The 16,202-nt window shown below is 38.6% G+C and overlaps 1 non-coding gene across 1 annotated transcript; it reads left to right on the top strand.

Moving 5' to 3' along the window:
• Positions 1–12,746: 12,746 nt before the first annotated feature.
• LOC141658272 (small nucleolar RNA R71) lies at positions 12,747–12,853 on the top strand. Its single transcript, XR_012549166.1, has one exon. It is a non-coding gene; the product is annotated as a small nucleolar RNA R71 (small nucleolar RNA).
• Positions 12,854–16,202: the final 3,349 nt, after the last annotated feature.

The raw sequence follows: 16,202 nt of genomic DNA, 5'->3' as shown, positions 1-16,202 counted from the left end.
GAACAAGGTAGAAGATCTGAACAATAAACTAAACTAAACTCAACTAAGAGTTTTTAGGGTTTTCGAAGTAAAATAAAGCGTAAAGAAACTAGGGTACGATATTAAGTATTTATAATAAAACATAACCAACTTCAGAAATTTGCGGAAAATAAAGAATAAAGTGGTTCCTCGATCGAGCCCCATTGCACTCGATCGAGTCACAAATCTCCTCGATCGAGCTCGGCCAAAGTTGATCGAGGCATCACTCGTTTATGCTCTTTTCTTCGTGTTTTCTTCTTATCTTCTCTTCCTTCATTCTTATAGATTCCCGTGCCATGCTTCGTGTATTCCTTTATGCCTACTCCGCGATGCCCATTTCATTCCTTTGCTCCTCAAATGCATCATTCCTGCATTAAACATCAAATAGCGGAAGTATCAACATTCTTACATAAAAGGCATGTAATTAATATAATTTAGCACGAAAACCGTATCAAAAGTAATTACGGGGAGGCATAAATATTTATATAATTATGACTCATCAAACTCCCCCAAACCATCTTTGCTTGTCCTCAAGCAAAGCATCGCACAATTACAAAAGGCAATCATACAAATGGCGAATAAACAACTCAGAGCTAATGTTGATGCACATACAAATATCAAGCTATCCGTGTCTGTAGGAAAGCAATGACCAAAGTGTACCAATAAAACAAAATTCAAAGGCACGGGTAATAGAAAACGTAGCTCAAGTCTCAAGTCACCATACTATACACAAATGCCAAATACCTTTCGATCTTGTAAGATAAATTAGTTGGATTCTCGCAGATTTCACTCATGCACTCAAAAGTTTTGTAAGGGTGAGTTAAATGTGAAGTTAGAAAGAAGTAGAAACACTTACTCAACTTATGAAACATGCATACAATCTAATGTGATAGCGTTTTCCCCACACTACGCCAATTCTGGCAATCAATAAGGAGCGTATCACAACGGTTTAATGCATTTAATAACGACACTTAGATTACCGTTTTCAAAATATTGGCGGAAACCTAGACCACGCTAATAAGAATAACGGTTTTCGTCGAAAACCGTTCTCATTATAATGTGACAACACTTGTTTAACAAACCGTTATCAAAAACATTTAACGGTTTCCAAAAGCTCGTTATAAAAGCGCTCTTATCAACGGTTGTTAGACAACCGTTACCAGTTTAAGAAAACGGCATTTCGAAAACCGTTTCTAAATTAGCACCAGTAACGGTTTGTGTTACCCATTGTTATGTTATAGATACGGGTTTCTTATAACCGTTATCATTTGCTATTATGAAAGAACGGTTTTTCAATTCAAGCGTTGTCACTATTTGATTAGATTTCTCAGTTTGACCACTGCATTCAAAACTTTATCAGAACATTAATAAATATTCAGTTTGACCAACCGTTTTCAATTTGACCAAAATAATTCTATAAATATGTCTTCATAATGTTAAAATCCAAATTATCAAACATTTACTCTTTAATTTCTCTCTAAATTTCTCTCTAAAAAAAATATGGCTTGTGTATCGGAGCTACAATCACGTAATCGTTACGCACAACTTTTACTTGCATTCTCCATAATCTCCCCGTTCGTTATGATGGGAATAGAAAGGGTTTAAACCCTAATTTTTGGTGGTGGAGGCAAATGCTTCATGACTCCGGTTTCAGTGTGGTTAAAAAAGTGTACCCTGTGTCTACAAACAAGCAAGGTTTTGTAGGCTTCGCTTTTATCGAGTTTGACGAAGCCACCTGCTATGATAGTTTTCGTCAGGCAAGAACATTAGGGGCTAGATTTGCGGAGAAAGATGCGGGGAAAGAGGACTTTTATTCGGTTGCTAAACAAAAGGGCCCTTATCTATGGGCTGCGACCCATGTTGATAATCATCTGCTGACACATTACTGAAGGTGGTACATTCCTGCCAACATGCCTATGTTATGGGAGAAAGAGGCCATTCCAACAGCTACGCTACCCGCTGATGATGAAGAGTCGATCTACGACTTAATCTATGCCGAAATTGGGCATTAAGACTATCCTAATTCTTCATCAGATTCTAATTAAGTCTTTAATTATTATCTGACATTATGAGTTGTATTTTGATTATGGTGGTATTGAAGATAAAAATCCTATTTTGGGTACAATGCAATATTATGGAGTTATTCAAGAGATAATTGTTTTAGAATACATGGATTTTGAGATACCTCTATTTTGGTGCAAATGGGTTGACAACAACAATGGTGTTAGAAAGGATGATTTAGGATTCACATTAGTAAATTTTGACAAGGTTGGAAACAAGGACGATCCTTTTATATTAGCGTCACAAGCAAAACAAGTTTTTTTATGTTACCGATCCTATGGATAAGAAGTGGTCAGTTGTTCTATCTTGCCATCGCCGAATTCCAGATGATGAAGACGTCGAATTTGAAGGACTTGATCACAGTGCAATAACGCAATTTGGTAATGATGGTTAAAATGTTAACATTCCAAACATATATACACGGGATGATCATGATGAAGGTATTTGGGTTAATGAAGAGACTAGCAAATCCAAAAAACGTTCCCGGCAGCCGTGAAAATATCAGCAATCCAATCGAGTTCCCTTACGTCATGTGTAATTATTGTCTTGCTGTTATATATATCAAACTGCTGTTGTAAACTTTTTCTGCTGTTGCAGCGGGGGGGTTAGGCAAAAATCGTATCAAACAAAATGACGCTTTATCTATATGAAAATGATGCTTTATTTCTTGGCGGTAAAATCAAACAAAATGAAATATTAATTAAAACGGATATACCCAAACCGTTATTCTGGACGTGTACAGTTATAACGGTTGAAGCCGTTGTTATGTATATAAAAATGTTGCTTTATTTCATGGCGGGAAAATCAAACAAAATGAAAATATTTCAGACAACGGTTATTTCTAACCCGTTGTAGATAGTACTAATCAATTACGGTTTCAAACAAAACCGTAGTGTGTTTGGAAACAAAATATAACGGTTTTTCTTATACCGTGTTTATTACTTTCCAATAAACAAGGTCTTGCAAGTGTTGTATTATTCATACATATATACTCTGAGCTTCCCCTCCCCCACATAATATTCTCAAACATTGAGCTTCCCCTCTACCACCAGCCTACCCCATCGCCGTCGCAGTCATCGTAATCGTCGCCATTGCCGCCGCCAGATCAATCCGGATTCTCCTCTTTAAAGAAGTAATAAACCCTCCTCTCTAGAGATTTGTTTGTTATTATAAGTATGCATTGTTATTATTTGTTTATTAATTTCTGCTTCAGATATGGTCCAAAAGCGCAAAAGAAACGATGGAGATGCGTTAGGCGACGACTCAGGTGATGAGAATAATTTGCAACACACCGCGGGTCGAATGCGCCACAAGGTTTCCCTAGAAGTAATAAATTCAAAGATACCTAATCCTTTACAATGGGATAACGATACGGGGCTGCCATATGGTGAGTATGCCGGGTATTTTGTGAGTTGGATTGGTTGTTGTGTAAGACAATATATGCCTCTCGGTACGCCGCATATCTGTGAAATGAGTCAAATAAGGAACACCATGCTAATAAACAAAATAAAGGTATGTATATACAATAATAAATGCTTTAGCTGAAATTAAGTTACTACTTGATATGTGTATTAGCCGAAACAGTTGTACCAACTATTCTCATCATATATGCAGTTAGCTTACGTTGTCCCCGAAATGTATGATAAGTACCTAAAAAAAAGACAGGGGAAGCCCTCAGATCTTGGAAGTTAAAGATGGCTGAGAACCACTTGTTCGACAAGGAAACCGGAGAGATGAACAAGAACCCACCAAAAAAGAAGTATCCGTATGTCAGTCAGGACCATTGGGATAGCTATATCGCTTATAGGCAGTCTGACAAGTTTAAGGTAACTTAATAATAATAATAAGTAAAGAAGTATACTTAGTTTAGTGTTTGGTCATGCTTACGTTTCTTGATACAATTTATTTGATGAAGGCTATGAGTGAGAGGAACAAGGCGAACATTTCAAAGAAAAAGACCGTCTTTTATGGCTCCCGAGGTGGTTATATGTTGATTAAGAAGAAACTTGTAAGTATATAATTCTTATAGTATTAGACTATTAGGTGTTATAGTCGGATGTTATATATGTTCATCGTAATCATACATATTTTGAGAGGACATCAATGTGATGAATGAATTGTAGGCAAAGCTTGAAAAATTCAGTCGTCACGATGCTTGGGTGGAAGTTCAAACTCCTAAGAATGGAAAGACGGAAACTGAATATGATAAGGACATCAAAGAGAAATTTGTAAGTTTGAATAAATATGTCACTCCTACCACTGGTAGTCGGAGTTATATAATTGTGTGTTGCTTAATGGTTTTATGTGTATGTGGAGGATCTGTGAGAATGAGGTAGAAGAAGGAAAATGGAAGCCTGAAGGACGTGATGACATTTTTGCTAGGGCAATCGACAAAGCAGAGCATCCAGATCGTGTGAGAGGGGTAGGAACGCATGTGGATATCACTAAGTATTTTGGGAAAACTACACGACGTGGTGATGCTTCCAAGAAGGTAATCTATAAATACTGTATTTGAACCAACGTAATTAATTTACAAATATATATGCTGACATTAATTTCTACTACACAGCTATATAAAATAGCCAGGTTGATGATGAGAATGTTGGAAATTGGGGAAAAGCTATCAGAAAAGGAGTTGGATATGGTTCAATAAGTCATAAAGGAAGCAGAGGAGGAGGAGGCGAAGGAGGAAAAAGAGGTAATAATATTAGTCTTTTATACAGTGTGTTATATGATTTAGAAAATCAGTACGTGTTATATGGACAAGTGTTAATGTATAGAAGGAAGCCAAGGATGACATGACAAGGGAGAAGGAAATGGGAAAGGAGACTGAAGCGGGAGCCGAGGATCAATATCAGGCAGTTGAAGAGGAAGAGGATGCCAGGAAGGCCGTGACATAGGATGAAGTGGAGGTAGTTGATGATCAGATGTTCTTCTCAACACCGAAAACGGTAATAGCTGCTAGTTTATAATTATTCATATCATACATGTTTTTTACTTAGGAAATTTATTAAAGGTAGTGAATGTATGTGTACTAATTGATTAAAGCTGACGTGAAGGGCGATTGCAAGGTGGCTTGTCGTCTGTCATATTTATAGGGGAAACAGAAAGTTGTTGTTGCCAGGGGATACGTGTTCAATTACGATCGGCTTCAGCAAGTTAAGGTTCATGGTATACCCCTTCGTCACAATTGCAGTAAAGTGGAAGTGTCCCAATTATATAAAGACGAGTATGAGGAAGTACAAGTACCATTTCCTACTGAGGGGGTCAATTATTTAAAAGAAGCCCTAAGCTCATATGTGCAATGGCCTGACAAACTCATCAATGTTGTCATCCCTGAGGTACCTATATGCAGACGTTAATCTTTACTGAGGGGGTCACTTGTTCTTTAAATATATTAGGGTACGAATATTAACATATCGTAAGTAATTTAATCTTTACATTTGCAGAACTTAAGCAAAGCCATGATGGCAACTAAAGCAATTACTACTACGTTAACGAAAGTTATTGCAGGCAAGCCTGCTTATGATTCTTATTATGAATCGTGTGAATATAAGAAAAAGATGAAAACTGCTTCGCTGAAGGCTTTGCACAACCTGGCTGTAAAGAGGTCACCTACAGGTGATGTAGTCATTATTAGCATTGAAAAGGAAGTTATGGGCGCAGCTGATATAGCTATACTGGACCCAAAACAACTGAGGGAATTTGTCGACCTTGACAATTTAGAGGCTGTTCACATTTTGATTTGGATGAATTAAATTTTATTAATATAACTATTAAGTCATTTCCATTTACGAATAATGATGTTTGTTAAAATTATCAATTATAATAACAATCTTCGTTCCATGTGGCGTAATAGGTACCTCAATAATCAGTTCGCTGAGTGAAAGAGCCCTAGTCACGCCTACGGATTCTTGAGTCCTAAGGCGTTCTCTGTTAACAGAATTTCATACGAAGAACAAATTAATAGTATCACTCGTCGGTTGATGTCGTCCAAAAAACTATGGCTTGCCCCCTACAATGAGAATATATATGTATAGTATGTGATTATTGTAATGAATCACGGTTCTATAAATTTATTATTAATATGCTTAAATGCGTGTAAATGAACTAACAGTTCAATGTCTCAAAATGAATAGGAAGCATTGGGTGCTACTGGCAATCCAAGTGGAAACAAAAATAGTGTACTGGATTGAATCTCGCGAAGGCAAACCCTCTGACAGTTGTGTATGGATGATAACTGAGTAAGTTTACAACCTTCAATAATGTCATTTGTCATTGTATGACTTGAGCTATATATATGCAAATAATAATAGCATGTGTGTATATTTATGAATTAGTGTTTTTGAAGCAAAAAAAGATTATGTCCATTTGGGAAATATGAAAGCAACACTTATCTCAATTTTATCACGCCAATAGTAAGTGTATTCTTAATAATTACTCATACCATTTAATTAATGTTTATGCGAGAGGCTGATTATCTAATTCAGATGATTTGTGTGTGATTTATATAATAGTCTCCTAAAGCACCAAACGACAAATAATGCTCCTTTTACGTTTGTCACTCCATGTGGAAAGTTATTGATACTCGTCGTTGTGAGTACCAAAAATAATATTTATAATTTCCAACTACAACTATAGACAGTGGTAGCAGGGTCGAACCACAGGGAGGCGAATGTAATTAATAATTGTCTATTTCTAGTCTTAAGGTAACGGAACGTGGGGGTTTGCTTTGATTTGGTCTATAGCTAAAGGCAATGAAATATAAATTAAACTAAAGAAATGTATTAAATCAAATATAAAGAAGGGTACTAGGATGGTCGGTTCACTGTAGTTTCGGCGGCAGCATACTAAGCAGGTCTAAATCAAACACATGAGGCGGGAAAACAAGAGGTCCTCTCGGTCCACTCTTAACAAGTAACATCTTTCGATCTCGCTACGGGTCCCTAATATCACTAGTACTGACTCTCGTCCTGAAAAGTGACTAATAATCTAAACTTTACCTATCTTTCGATCTCAGCATAGTTTAGTCATTTTAATTGGTGGTCTAACAACTTCCCCTATCTCTCGATCTAATGGGTCTGTCAAAGCCTAAACATTCAACTAGTCGCGTGCACTCGATTCGTCAAATATAGAATTGAATCAATTAAAATGAAGGTAACACCTCGCGTGGTCAGTCGATCGACCAGGTATGGCGGTCGATCGACCAACACGCGATTTCGAGCCAAATTAATTCTAATGCCGCCTAACTACAGGTTCCCTACATCCTAGCACGAATAAATTAGCTACTCATGGCTATGGCGAAAATAACAACAAGATTAATGAAATAAACTACTGAATTCATGCTTAAGTTAACGGAATAAAGGACTAGCATAAAACGATGATTGGCTTCGGGAAACTAATCTATCAATTCTAGCTATGAATGATAATAAGGCAATGAAACTGAAAACAAGAACAGAAAAATACCGTGAAGAGGAATTGTGACGGAAAGATTAAAAGAACGAACGAAAATTGTATTGAATACGAAGCAATATTCCGAACCCTAATTATTTGATATGCTAAAACTGATAGAGAACTGAAGGAAAACTAGATAATTTTCTTAATGACTATTCTGTAAACCTAGTTTACGTTATATAGAATACAACGTAGTTCTTATTGCAAAACCTAATGTACTATGGGCTTTAAATTTCTCGATCTTTTAATTCACGCTGAATCACGGCCTCAGTCGATCGACCATAATGCTCAGTCGATCGACCAACCTATGCTGAACAGTAGCTTCTGATCTACGTGCCTTGGTCGATCGACTAAAGGAATAAGTCGATCGACCACTTTAGCTGGTACTTTGCTTCAAAAACTTCGTGGATTAGTCTTTCGGGCCTCGAAATGCGCACCAAGCTTGTTCCTTGCGTAAATACTTCATGTCAAATGCAATGCAAGATACTCGGGGACGGATTTAGCTCAATATCTACTCATTTCCGCATAAATCTGCAATATTACATAAAAATACGAAAGTAGACGAAATGGGGCAAATAGTAGCATAAACTACATAAATGAGCTCTGAAATGCGTGTAGAATGAGGTGTAAAACATCATATAAAAGACACGCATCAAACTTCCCCAAACCAAACCCTTTCTTGTCCCCAAACAAGAACTAGACTCGGTCCTAAAACCTAATGAAACGAGGTCAATCTCAGAGCGAAATGCAAACTGAATAGCCTAAACCAATTTAATGCACAACCAACAATCAATTAGTAATATGAATCATGCAAACGAGTTATGTAGTTGTCAAAAACTGCTGAACCGTTGACTATAGAGACTTACCAAATTAGATTCTCACGGGTCGCTCAAATCACTCAATAAATACAGGTGAATATATGTGAAAGATAGAAGGAATTCATTTTGATAGTGACACTCACCTAACTACGACCTATAAGAACATGCCTGCAATATAAAATGAAAGTAATCTCTACAACCGTACATATGCATTTCAACCGAACAAATGACCATGACACATGCCGAGGTATATATGGGATATGCGAGGAAATGGGCAGGAAAGGCAAAACATTTATGGGAATGTGGGGGTACAGGTGATCAAGCTAGTACCATAACAAAACCATATGACAATATCCACTTCTTGCTTAAACTTCAATCGACACGGTGCTATAACAAGCACAAAACTCACAATCTCCGAAATAATCAACTCCCCATAAGGTACAAATGAAACATGGGAGCAAAAATCGCTATTTGAATAAAGACTTGAATCATGCGAATTGATTTTCCTTTTCTCTTCTCGGGCAGCGGTCGATCGACCATAATTGACAGTCGATCGACTGCCTCTACAGTACAACACTCTTTTTTTTCTTTTTCGAATCATTTTTCTTTTTTTTTTCTTTTTCTTTGTTTCTTCCTTTCCTTCCTTTTTCATCTTTCCAACTTTTCATCTCAGAATGAGCATATGCTCCCAAAAACAAAGTAACAATTCCAAAACGTAAACTACTAGCTTGACAAAGGCAGGCTAAGTGTAGGATGTAGTAATGGGACAAAAAGGCTGTTTTTGGCAGTGTGGAGCTTATGGGTAAAATGAATAAAGGAAGACCTCTACCACATGTGTCAACTAACCACAAACCGAATGCATACAGGTATTAAGCAGATTAAGTTCATATTTATGCATATTAACGTAACATGTCTTATAAGGAGTAACTACTCACAATCCTAGATAAACTGGTCATAGATGTCACCAGTTATAGGCTCTAAACCTCAGAAAATGATGTAGTTTGCCAAATTTCTAAGTCAAGTCTCAAGTTCAGCGAATAAAGTAACGAAAACTCGTAGACTATGCAAATGATTCTACTAAAAACATGTCGATTTAGCAAGGCTTAGGCAAAAACAGATGCAAATACAATGTCATCATCGAAATACTACCGTTCCAACTCAACCTACATGCTAAAATAAACGTGCATTAAATTTTTTGAAATTTTTAATTTTTTTTGAAATTTTTGTATATGGAGAAATTAAACAACAATGCATGAAAAAATGAAAACGTGAATGCAAAAACATATGAAATGCAACGCAAAACCCTTCCCCAAACCAAATCGCACAATGTCCCCATTGTGCAAAGATCATGTAATGAAGAAAAGGAAAACGGGAAATTGCGAGAAAATTAAGGAAACAAGACATGAAGTGAAGACATGGAAACTCACAAGACTTTAAGCGCAGCATAAGGAAACCTCCCCAAACCAGCGTGAGCCAGGAGGTTTCAGTAGCCAGCAGTGCTACTAATAGGTACCTGAAAAGACAACAATACCACGCATAAAACCGAGAAAGCAATGTGGGAGCGGTAATTACGTGCATAAGATGAAGAAACAAAATTATGGCAGAAAATAAAGAGGAGGAAAGACTCCCTCAATTCCGGAAAAACGACCAAACACAGCAGGGGAAAGGTCGTGAACAGGTAAAGCAGCAACAACGGTCGATCGACCATAGCAGGCAGTCGATCGACTGGAATGAACAGGAACAGAAGCTCCTGGGAGTCGCACCTCAGTCGATCGACCAGGGTAGGCGGTCGATCGACTGGAAATACTGCTGTAACTTTCTGATTTCTTCGAATGAGCTTGAAAACTTGAGCTAATATGGTCTATAAACCTGCATACACACATAATAACGCGCCCAAAATTGCGCAAAACCCAAATGTAGAGTCTAAAGTGTATAAAATCCTAAGCAAACTTAAAATGCGAAGTCTCGCGCACACAAAACAAAAAAAAGTTCAACGAAAGCAATAAAGTGTATAGTCTTTTTTTAAAAAAAGTCTTAATCAACTAATATTTGATCAAGAATGGCAACGGAATGGCCCACTTGGTCGGCTTCTGGCTACAAGAGGTAGCCTCAATAGTGCTCATCTTCTCAGATGCACTCGTCTCAGCAGAACTCAACGGATCAATATGTCGGACTTCTTCCCATTCAATGACCTCTTCGGACTAGCCGGAATCAAGATCAGACTCCGTTGCTTTGACTGGCTCATCTTCGGGCTCCTCATCCGTGCCATAGCTAAGGCATCTTAGACCGCCTCTTTGAATGATTAGCTCCTTCACAGCTGGAGCAACATGTGGCTCTTCCTTCCCCAAACCAGCTCCTGCAATATCTAAAACAGAAGAATCTTCCTCCACTTTGCTCCCAGTCTGGGGCGGAGGTGTCACAACAGGAGTAGGGGTAGAGATAGGTATATCAGGAAGTATAAAATAAGATTTCTTTTCAGACACCGTATTGCAAGTGACGGGCCACATGGGGTCTTTCTTCCTAGCTGTTTGGGTAAAGACAATGGAGTGCTTCGCTACCTTAAAGGTCAAAGTACCCGAACCAACATCAATAACTGCACCAGCAGTGTGCAGGAATGGTCTACCTAGTATGATAGGTATGTGGGCATCCTAGGCCATATCTAGTACCACGAAGTCAACAGGGAAGAAGAACTTCCCTATTTGCACGGGAATGTCCTCTAAGACTCCTATTGGCTGGACCGCAGATCGGTTAGCCATCTGTACTGTCATATTGGTCACTGCAAACCTATTCAACTTTAACTTCCTAGCAAGACTCAAAGGCATTACACTAATATTGGCTCTTAAGTCACATAAGGCTTTCTCAATAGGAAAGGCGCCAACATTACATGGGACTGAAAAACTACCCGGGTCTTCTAGCTTAAGGGGTGCAGTATGGGTCAAATAAGAACATGACTCCTCAGTGAATGCGACAGTGTGCACGGTTTCAAGTGACTTCTTTTTAGATAAGTGTTGTTTCATGAATTTCGTGTAAGCAGGCACTTGATTGACTAATTCAAGGAAAGGAACTTGCACATTTAAACTACGAATAACCTTTTCAAACTTATTAAATGATACCTGTTTCTTTGTCGGCACCAATCTCTCTGGATAAAGGGCTGAAAGTAGCAACTTAGCCCTCTCTTCGAAATCTCTCATGCCGACATCGGTGGATTTAGGCTGAAAATCCACCACCTTCTCCTTGTTGTAGCTTGACCCTTCTTCAGACCGTCTCAAATGTGAACCATTAATCGACAAAGGGTCGTACTTCGGAACCGGAACGGACCCATCAGCAGTCGGGTCTGTCCTCAATATTTTCGGGGCAGTAGTACCCCGAAACAAGTGGTCCCTCAAGTTATCGGGCATCGGAGGATGAAAAGAATCACCATCAGCAGCGCTGTCAGTCGATCGACCAGGTTGGTCAATCGATCGACTGACCTCTACAGGAACAGTAGCCTCTGGTTGTCGCGGACCAGTCGATCGACTGACATACCTGCTGATCGTCTTTTTCTTGTTTTTGTTCGTCACAGTCTTCTCCTTGCTTGGTTCCGCCTCATCCTTTTCAGTGACATCCTCAACCATAATGGGCCCATCAAGGGTAGACCCACTCCTCAAGGTGATTGCATTTAAGGTCTCCTTTTGATCAGTTTGACTCGGTAAATGTCCCGGAGCTCGAGTTGTATTCTTGCTAGCCAATTGGGCAATTTGGCTCTCCAACATCTTCATCCCGGCCTCTCTAGCCTAGGATTCCTTCAGCAACAAATTCTTCAACTCATTGAAATCAGAACCTTGGGCTTGTTGCTGCTGCTGTGGGACATAAGGAGGCTTTTGGTACTGTTGTTGCTTATGAGGGGGCACATAGTTCTGCTGCTGCTGCTGCTGCTGTGGAGGTTGAGTCGTATTTAGAACATTTTGGCTACTCCACCTCAAGTTTGGGTGGACATTCGGCTCATAATAAGTGTTTGTCTGCCTATAATGTTGAAAGACAGCACAAGACTCAAAGGGACTAGGACAATTGTCTGAAACATGTCCCTCAGCTCCACATCTTTTACAGACGAAAGGACCGTCTGAAACAGCATTTACATGGTAAATCCCTCCTTTTTAAGCTCCTCCTAGCTCGTACTTGTCAAATCTCGCCGTGAGAGCTTCTAATGCAGCTACAGAAGGAGATTCAGCAGCTCTCCTTTGATTTCCCCTGGAATTCCCATACTCAGCTTTATAGGTGGCCAAGTCATCAATGATCTTCCACCCCTTAGTCTCCCCCGTATTCTCCTGGAATCTGCCATTAGCTGTCGCATCCAGGATAGCCCTCTGATCGTCATAGAGCCCATTGTAGAACTGATTGCATAGGCTCCACTTCTTAAACCCATGATGCGGAATGGTTCGCACCAGCTTCTTGAAACGGACCCATGCCTCATGAAAGTTCTCATCAGGCCCTTGTTTAAAACTCGTGATTTGAGCTCTAATGGCGTTCGTCTTCGAGGCAGAGAAGTATTTCTTGTAGAATGCCAAGGCCAAAGAATTCCAGTCGGTGATTCCATTAGCAGCTCGGTCCAGGTCTCTGTACCACTCCCTTGCAGCATCGCGGAGTGAGAATATAAACATAGTCTCCTTTATCTGGTCCTGGGTCACACCGGTTGGCGGGGGTATAGAGCAGCAATAATCGATAAATATCTCCATATGCTTGGCTGCATCTTCATTTGCAGCTCCCCCAAATTGGTTCCTCTCAACCAAGTTGATATAAGAAGGCTTCGGTTCGAATTTCCTATCAGCTCCCGGTAATTCGAACCCCTTGTATAGATTTGCAGCTGTCGGCTCAGAGTGACTAGCTATACTTGCTTCTTCAGCCATGACTGGAAAATCTGGAGATGTGACTGTCTCAGCTGATGAAGTAGAAACAGGAGATGATTGTGGATCCTCCTCGTATAGCTCGTTCTCGTAGTAACTAGACAGAGTACTCAGCTCTTCCTCTCTCGGCAATATCCTAGATGATCGTCTCAACTCGCGCAAAGTCTTCTCAATCTCAGGATTGAACGGTACTAATTCACCACCCTGTGACCTGCGCATAAGAGGAAACTACAAAAAGAATATGAGAATAGTTTAAGGAACGAATGTCCCTTAAACTAAGAAACAGACTAAAATAAAACAACAAAAAATTAGAACAATTGCCTCCCCGGCAACGGCGCCAAAATTTGATACCCGTCGTTGTGAGTACCAAAAATAATATTTATAATTTCCAACTACAACTATAGACAGTGGTAGCAGGGTCGAATCACAGGGAGGCGAATGTAATTAATAATTGTCTATTTCTAGTCTTAAGGTAACGGAACGTGGGGGTTTGCTTTGATTTGGTCTATAGCTAAAGGCAATGAAATATAAATTAAACTAAAGAAATGTATTAAATCAAATATAAAGAAGGGTACTAGGATGGTCGGTTCACTGTAGTTTTGGCGGCAGCATACTAAGCAGGTCTAAATCAAACACATGAGGCGGGAAAACAAGAGGTCCTCTCGGTCCACTCTTAACAAGTAACATCTTTCGATCTCGCTACGGGTCCCTAATATCACTAGTACTGACTCTCGTCCTGAAAAGTGACTAATAATCTAAACTTTACCTATCTTTCGATCTCAGCATAGTTTAGTCATTTTAATTGGTTGTCTAACAACTTCCCCTATCTCTCGATCTAATGGGTCAGTCAAAGCCTAAACATTCAATTAGTCGCGTGCACTCGATTCGTCAAATATAGAATTGAATCAATTAATACGAAGGTAACACCTCGCGTGGTCAGTCGATCGACCAGGTATGGCGGTCGATCGACCAACACGCGATTTCGAGCCAAATTAATTCTAATGCCGCCTAACTACAGGTTCCCTACATCCTAGCACGAATAAATTAGCTACTCATGGCTATGGCGAAAATAACAACAAGATTAATGAAATAAACTACTGAATTCATGCTTAAGTTTACGGAATAAAGGACTAGCATAAAACGATGATTGGCTTCGGGAAACTAATCTATCAATTCTAGCTATGAATGATAATAAGGCAATGAAACTGAAAACAAGAACAGAAAAATACCGTGAAGTGGAATTGTGACGGAAATATTAAAAGAACGAACGAAAATTGTATTGAATACGAAGCAATATTCCGAACCCTAATTATTTGATATGCTAAAACTGATAGAGAACTGAAGGAAAACTAGATAATTTTATTAATGACTATTCTGTAAACCTAGCTTACGTTATATAGAATACAACGTAGTTCTTATACCAAAACCTAATGTACTATGGGCTTTAAATTTCTCGATCTTTTAATTCACGCTGAATCACGGCCTCAGTCGATCGACCATAATGCTCAGTCGATCGACCAACCTATGCTGAACAGTAGCTTCTGATCTACGTGCCTTGGTCGATCGACTAAAGGAATAAGTCGATCGACCACTGTAGCTGGTACTTTGCTTCAAAAACTTCGTGGATTAGTCTTTCGGGTCTCGAAATGCGCACCAAGCTTGTTCCTTGCGTAAATACTTCATGTCAAATGCAATGCAAGATACTCGGGGACGGATTTAGCTCAATATCTACTCATTTTCGCATAAATCTGCAATATTACATAAAAATACGAAAGTAGACGAAATTGGGCAAATAATAGCATAAACTACATAAATGAGCTCTGAAATGCGTGTAGAATGAGGTGTAAAACATCATATAAAAGACACGCATCAGTTATCGACGGAAAAATTTCTGTATACGGGTTATTGTGATTTAAAAACTATTTCAGATGTAAATTGAGTTCAATTCTGTATATTTCCATGTATTATATCTATTTTGATTATATATATTTTGAATTGTAGTTTCCACTAATACTCAACAAAGCCCAGGAATACTCACCAGAGGACATCAATCAAATAAGAAATATGTGGGCCAGTTATATTGTTTCATTAGCGGAGTCTCAATAGTTTCCTCATGCTTTATGTACGTGTGTGTGTGTATATATATAGAGCGATTGTGTATTGGCTTCTTTTGTTTTTTTGAGGAAGTTGTGTTTTGGCTTTTGATAATCCTGTTTGTACTGTTTTGAAATTGGGTTTAATTGATCACGGGGTGTAATATTTGGATGCAGGATTGAATTTTTGCAGTGCGCAGCTGCTAGAATGCTATTTTTAGCAGCATCTGTAATATAGCATTCCAGCAGCTCCTACAAACGCTGCTGAAAAAATAGCATTTCAGCAGCTGCTAGAACAAGCAATTATTTTTAAAAAAAAAAAATGAAAAAAAATCTAAAAACGAAAACGGTTAAAAACAACCCGGTGCAAACAATTATTTGACAACGGTTTTATTTAGATAAATAACAGTTGACATCTTTTCCATCCCTATTCAAACTGCCAAAAATATAAGATAACGAATGATAACCGTTGTCGACTTCAAAATGTTAACAACGGTTTATTTCAGAAGAACCATTGTCAAAGTTTCATCAATTGATAAATATAACAACGGTTTATCACGCAATAAAACCGTTGTTAAATATTGACATTTAATTAAATAAGATAACGAAATGAACCGTTATCATAGATAATATTTAACAACGGTTTTGGAACCACTAAACCATTGTCAATAGTTAACTAGGACAACGGGTTTGAAACCGTTATTAATATCTAATAACGGTTTCTTAAAAGTATACCCGTTGCCATAAACATAATTAACAACAGTTTTATAACGGTTCTTGAGTAGTGATAACGGTATTATAGATCCGTTATTGATGTTATATAACGGTCATATAACCGTGGTATATATTTAACAACGGTCGTTGCAATAACGGTTCCG

The sequence above is a fragment of the Silene latifolia genome, chromosome 5 (assembly GCF_048544455.1).
Source record: "Silene latifolia isolate original U9 population chromosome 5, ASM4854445v1, whole genome shotgun sequence".
NCBI lineage: Eukaryota > Viridiplantae > Streptophyta > Magnoliopsida > Caryophyllales > Caryophyllaceae > Silene > Silene latifolia.
Note: the sequence above shows the minus strand (reverse complement) of the source record. Positions and strands in the feature narration are given on the sequence as shown.